We start from the raw sequence: 7,884 nt of genomic DNA on the forward strand, positions 1-7,884 counted from the left end.
AAACCAATTGTTTATCATAATTAATGTATGTTATTATAAAATTGATATTTTACAAATAATACATTATTACCAAATTAATATGGACCAAGTTAAGTAGACATAATATTATTGTACGAGATGTTAGCTTATTTGACTTATGGATAACTATTTAAATAATAAAATAAATTTTAAGTTTTTACAAATTTGAATCTTTATATTTAAGTTCTTACAGATAAATGATAGAAATTGAGTTAAAATATTTTTAAAATGTGAGGAAAAACCTTCAAATGAAAATTTAAATAAAAAAAATAAAAATTTTAAAAAATACAACACATAATGAAATTAATAAATAAATATTATATTTCATGAAATCAAATATTTAATACCATAAAATATATTTAATGAATATGTCCTAAACATAATGTTTTTATATTTAATATATATATATATATATATATATATATATATATATATATATATATATATATATATATATATATATATATATATATGGATGTCTTGATGGAAAAATTTTCTATTAAACGATAGACTTTAATTACATCTATAGATAGAACTTGAAACAGAAAATAGTAAACTTTTTAACACATATTTCTTCATTCGTATAAGTAATAATTATTTTAAAAAACGTTAGATCTCTTAAGCATATAAAAAATTATAAAATAATAATAATGTAACTTCACACTATTATTTTAATAGACTCAAAGATTTTAATTTATTGATATTAAAATCAGTTAAGGTATGTTACATTTTTTTTATAGCTAAAGTTTAGTTTAATTGAGTCTAGACATGTATGTGTCAAGTTATCCTTAAAAACAATATAATCAAAACATAATATATTAAATAGAGATTTGAATTGAATTAGACTATTTTAAAGTTTATAAAATACTAAAACTATTAAAATTGTCATCTTGGTCATATTACACTCTTTGGATAAAATTTTGTCTTAAAACACTATAATAATTCGGAAGGAATATTCATAGTTTTAATTCACATTATATCTTAATACCTTACTCACGCACCTTAAATATCACTATTTTTTTGTTAGAATATTTTGTAATTTTCTTCTTTAATGGAAATTTAAGATAATGTTGTTAAAACAATTTTTTTTTATTTTATTAATTTTATTAATACTCAAGTTTCATTAGTAAAAAGGAAGACATAAAATGGAGGAAAGTAGTTACACAATAAGTATGAAAATAATTCAATATTGTTTATTGATCAAGATTATTTATAAAAATTGTGTAGGAATACAATTTCTTCTATGAATGCTTCACTCAAAAGTTCTTCTTAGAAATTACAACTTTTTTGTACATTCTTGCGTGCATGTATTCATCACGTTATTTGCAAGGTTATGAGCGCCTCATAAGAAAGCAAAGTCAATGGTTAAAATTATAAGCAATAGGAAAGCTAATTAACAAAGTTATGAAAAAATAATTAATAAACAATCTTGAAGACATTTTTCATATTCAAAGATTGGGATTTAAGTTCACATTTGAATGCACATTTAATATTGCATAAAAAGCATCAGTTTTGCTATTTAATTCAGCATGTGTAAAACTCAAAATAATCATCACCATAACTAAAACTCCAATAGCTTTTATCTTAACTTTTTCCATATTTCTTTTGTAAGCTTTCTAAGGATTCAAAATATGAATAAAAGAAAAAGTCTTTGGTATTGTTTTCATAAAGCTAACCATGAATTATAGAGAAATAATTATTATACTTTTTTACATTAAAATATAATTAGTCAATGAAATTTATTGAAAAATAAAAATATTAATAAGTTATTTATTATATAAAGATATTATTACTTTAAATGTAAATTTTGACAATATTTCATATTTAAAATTCAATATTTAAATATAGAAAGCTAAAAACATAAGGAAAAAAACATTATACTTTTTCATTCTAAGAATATTTAGTCAATAAAATATACTTTGACTTTAAAGGTAATTATTTTGACTTTAAATACATTTAAGATATAATTACTTTAAACTTTCACTATGTTTGATATTTAAAATCCAATATTTAAATATAGAAAGATAAATATTTAAAATTAAATATTTAAATATAGAAACACGTAAGTATACTTTTTCATTCTAAAAAATTTAGTCAACAAAATATATTTTAATTAGAAAAATATTATTATTTTATATATTATTTTATTATATAATTAATATATTCAATGAATATAATTTTTGACTTGTCATAAATATTAAATATAGTATTTAAATAGTTTATATAAAAGATGATTATATATATTTATACATATATACATATATATATATATATATATATATATATATGTATAAATTTATATTACTTAATAAAAAATTAATTAATGTAATATTAAAAAAGTGTAAATATTTAATTTATTCTTAGGATGTTTTGTTCTAATTTATTTCAGAGTTATTTAATGTGTCTAAGAGGTTGTAATATAATTTTTATTCTTTATGCAAATTGTTATTTTTATTTCTTTTATTAAATTTATAATATCAGTGATATGTGTCATCATATAATTGTTGCATAATAGATAATCAATTCATGTTATAATGATGTGATTTTATAGAGTAATATTTGTCATCCCGTAAGAAAGTAATATCTAAAATATGAAAAAATTATTAAGATAATATTTTGTGAAATACAAATATGAAAACATTTTGTCATGTAAAATTAAAAGTAATATTTGTTTGAAAGTGAAAAGAATTTTTTGTAAAACAATTGTGTAATATTTGTATAAAGTGTAACTACAAAATAAGTGAAAACCAAAATATAATGAAATAAGANAATTAGTTGTATTCAAAATGAGTTATGTTAAACAAATTGAACTACCAATTGTAAAGCTAATTAATTAATAAAATCAAATTTAAATAAAAATGTAAAGCTATGGAAACAAGTATACCAGTATTGGAAATGAACTTCATTAAATCACAACTAGTAAAACATTTATAATCACAACTAGTAAAACATTTATAAATAGCATCAGAGGATAATTTATTGCAGTGTGATTCATAATTTTGAATAAATATTGAATATAATGGAGGGAATATGATTGTTCAGGATCACATTTAAATGCACATTTAACTTTGCATAAAAGTCTATAATCTCGCGGTATAATTTAACATGTGTAAAACTCAAAAGAATCATTATAATAATTAAAACTCCAATAGTTTTTATCTCAACTTTTCTTATATCTCTTTTCTAAGCTTTTTAAGGATTCAAAATATGAATAGAAAGTAAAGTCTTAGTTATTATTTTAAGAAAACTATCCAAGAATTTATAGATACATAATTATTTTACTTTTTTACATATAAAAATAATTAGCCAATAAAATCTATTTAATAAAAAATAGTAATAACTTATTTAATATTTTAAGATTTATAATTACTTTCAATATAAATTTTGTCTATGTGTCATATTTAAAATAAAATATTTAAATATAGAAAGCTAAACACAATAAAAAATTATTATACTTTTTTATTTTTAAAATTAATATATTTAGTAATAGTATTTAAATAGTTTATATAAAAATTAATGCAATATTAAAAAAGTGTAAAATATTTATCATTAATTAATAGTGTTTTGGTCTAATTTATTTTAGAATTATATAGTGTGTTTATGTGGTTGTAATATAACTCTTCTTCTTTATGTAAAGTGTTATTTTTATTTCTTTTGTTAAATGAGCAACATTGTTTGACAGTTTAACAGAAAACTATAAATTGTCTGAGGACGATTTTGAAACAGACTTTTGATGATCTAACATTTTCATTTTCTGATTTCAGATAGCCCTTTGCTCCAAGAATTCTCCAAGAAGACCGTGGTGATCTTTCTTGAACGAGATTCGAAGAGGAGATTTGATGTGCTGCAACTGCTGATCATATCTGCACAAAAAAGTTGTTCTTGAGTTGATCTTTGTAGGCTTGGCATCCTGTTAAAGACTGCTACTTTGTTGAAGGCTTGGCATCCTGTGAAGACTGCTGTGTTGATAGGCTTGGCATCCTGTGAAGAGTGTTGGTTACACGTTGAGGATTGTGCGACGTGGGTTCAAATTGCAGAAGAGGGGATTCTTGCTGCAAGTCTGGTTTTGTATTGCAATTATATTTGGTTTTGGGTTAGAGAGGAGATTTATATTTTTGCGTGAAGCTTCTATAAATTCCTTATTGTAAAAACTGCAACCATTATAGTGCATTTCCTTCCTGGGTTGCAAGGACACTAGATGTAGGCATTATTGGCTGAACCAGTATAAAAACCAGTGTTTGGTTTTCTTTATCCTTGCACTCTTTAATTACAGTCGATTATCTCTGTAACGCAGTCAGCTACGTTTTTTCACTGCACACATTTTTCTTATTGCTTGCATTTCAAGAAACTTTGAAAAGCATTACTTTTTGACTCTAAGATTGCGAAAAGATTAAAGTTTTGAATCATCACCAATTCCCCCCCTCCTCTTTGTGCTTAAAGAAGCCTACCTGTTTTCCTAACAATAATAACAAAGGCAAGATCATCGGCATAGGTAAAATAAAAACGCCTTCCTCTATTGAAATCAAGAATGTTTTGCTTGTGGAAGGGTTGAAGCATAATTTGCTTACCATCAGTCAGTTGTGCAACAAGGGTCTAAAGATCACATTTGAGCCCAAATATTGTATGATCAACAACGGGACAACAGATGAGTTACTACTGGTGGGAAAAAGATTGAATAACATCTATGTAATCGATGTCACAGACAACTCATTCGACTTTGTTGTCTGTCTGATGACTAAAGAGGAAGATGTTTGGTTATGACACAAGAGACTCGCTCATATCAACATGAATCAACTAAATAAACTTGTATCCAAGAACCTGGTAAATGGATTACAGAAAATTCGATATACTACAGACAGATTGTGTGATGCGTGCAAAAAAAGAAAGCAAACCAAACAGTCATTCAAAAGCAAAAGGGAAATGTCCACTAGGAAACCTCTGCAATTACTCCGCATGGACCTGTTTGGACCTTCAAGGACAAAGAGTCTCAGACGAAATTCATATGGATTAGTCATTGTTGATGACTACTCGCAATACACATGGACTTACTGTTGAGATTGTTGACAACACAAACTCTATATCAAACTGGTTTTTGATGATGACAACACACTGCTCAATAACAGTACATATGTTCCAATGCTACATGTTCGGTTGATGTGCTATTTTGAACAATACCTTTATTGGACATGTTTTATTATTTTGCATGGATGTTCCTATGATTGACTATGTGTTATATGTTTGGAACATGCTTGTGTTGAAATGTGTGTTAAAATGATTTTGTTTACTTTTACACATTTCTGAAGAAAAGCTCACAAGTACTTTTATGAACTTATATTTGTTGCGACAAAGATCCAGTTCAGTCGACTACACTGATAATGGAATCGACTAAGCTAAAATCTTTGTACAGATTTTGTGCATGTGTACTTAATGAGATTTTGAGATGAAAAGAATTTCAAAGTATTTTTTCATGAGTTAGTCGCCAGTGTGAATCACTTATTCGACTGTATTACAGTTATATTTGGAATTCTGTTTTGCCTACTTGCTCCAACGGCTATATTTTAAAAAGTTAGTTAGGATTAACTAACTGGGTCAACTGTCATAAATGTGCATTGATTTTGTTGACTGAGGAGCCTGTGTGTTGATTGTTTGTTATAATTGATTTAATACAGTCGACTGTATTAGGAGGCTATTCGACTTAGACTGACAGGAAAACTATAATTGATTAGACTGCATAGTTGATGACTGATTAAATTTATGCATTGCATTCGCTTAGTCTGCAATTTTGAAGACCGAATTAGCCTTCGCTTAGTTGGGTGATTCGTGTCGGATTTTGATTAGAGTAGTGTGTACTTGTCGTTGATCTGTGATTGGAAGGATATTAATTAAGTTAATGACCAACCGTTTTCATTATGCATTTGATTCCATTTTGACATCTGTGTTTGCAATTTCGTTTCACATTTCTGTTTGCATCTGTGTTTTGATTCAATTCACCTGCATTCACAAAACCTTTCACAAACCCCCCCACTGCGTGTTAGACCTAATTCTTGAACCGCGATTTGGTCCTTGAGAGACGACCTAGGAGTCACTTCCTAGCTATACCGCATTTCTCATATGCAATCAAATTTGTATGGGCCGCGACACCCATCAGAGAGATTCAGATTGAGGAGTCATTTGCGCTTATTGTTTGATCAACATCTGCACAAAGAAGGTGCTTCTGGTTTGATCTTGAAGGCTTGGCATCCTGTGAAGACTGCTGCATTTGAATGAAGGCTTGACAACCTGTGAAGTGTGCTGTGACAGGCTTGGCAACCTGTGAAGCGTGTTGTGATAGGCTTGGCATCCTGTGAACAGTGTTGGTGACACGTTGATGATTGTTTAACGTGGGTGCAAATTGTAGGAGAGGGGATTCTTGCCTACAATTCTGGTTTTTGTGTGCATCTATATTTGGTTTTGGGTTAGAGAGGAGATTTATATTTTTGCGTGGTGCTTCTATAAATTCCTTGTTGTAAAAACCGCAACCATTATAGTGCATTTGCTTCCAAGGTTGGAAGGACACTAGATGTAGGCATTGTTGGCTGAACTAGCATAAAAATCAGTGTTTGATTTTTCTATCACTACACTCTTTTAATTCAGTCGACTATATCTGTCTAGCAGTGAACTACGTTTTTCCGCTGCATTACATTTTTCAATAACTTGTATTTTAAGGAAAGATCAAAAGCTTTGAACTTTCATACCAAGATTGCGAAAGGATTTAAATTTGAACTAACACCAATTTACCCCCCGCCCCTCTTGGTGTAAAACGAAGCGAACCTGTTTCCTAACAATTTGTATCAGAGCTGGTTTTCATAAGATATTTGAATATTCAGTCGACTCTGTTTTTATTCTATTGGACTGTAAAACCTGGGAAGGCTTCAAATTTTCAAACTTTTGGTGAAGGTGCTTCAACAAACAGACCACCTTTGTTTGCTGGTGAAAATTACCCTTTTTGTAAAATTCGCATGCAAATCTTCCTTGAATCGCAAGATAGAGGAATCTTGGATGCTACTCTTAATGGTCCATTTGTACCTATAAAATTTATTGATAGTAAAATTGTTTTGAAACCTTTTACTGAGTGGACTGTAGATGAGAATAGGAAAGCTCAGTATGATGTTAAAGCTAGAAATATTATTGCCTCAACGTTAACTATTGATGAATTTTTCAGGATATCCTGGTGCAAGTCTGCCAAGGAGATGTGGGATGTTCTTGAGGTAACACATGAAGGTACAAATGAAGTCAAGAGAGTCAGGAAGAATTCATTGATTCAAGAATATGAGTTGTTCATAATGAAAGGTAGTGAGAACATCTATGATGTCCAGAAATAGTTCACTCATATTGTAAACCACCTGATGGCTCTTGGCAAAGCCTTTGACAAAGAAGAGATCAACATCAAGATATTGAAAAGTCTGAACAGGAACTGGCTGTTAGAATCGACTGCAGCGGAATTGTTAGCGTGGAATAACAAACGAAGAGGGGTTTTAATATAAATGTGTGCCTTTAATTTCTTCTCAATTTATCTTACTACGCAAACAATAAAAATAAATAAAAGAGTAAGGTTGAGAGAAATTTGCACGGATAATTTTATACTGGTTCGGATCTTACCAATCCTACGTCCAGTCGCTTATCTCAAACCAAGATAAACAGTTCATTAATCACAAACAATTACAAATTACAATCACAAAGAAACAATTTGTAAAAGTTTAGAAACCACCTCTCTTGATACCACAAGAGATGAACCTGCACCTCCTTTGAATCTTCACAAAGGATGAGACACCTCCTCCGAATACTTCACGAAGGATGAAACACCTCCTCCGAATACTTCACGAAGGA

Source organism: Vigna radiata, unplaced genomic scaffold (genome assembly GCF_000741045.1).
Source record: "Vigna radiata var. radiata cultivar VC1973A unplaced genomic scaffold, Vradiata_ver6 scaffold_129, whole genome shotgun sequence".
NCBI classification, from domain to species: Eukaryota; Viridiplantae; Streptophyta; class Magnoliopsida; order Fabales; family Fabaceae; genus Vigna; species Vigna radiata.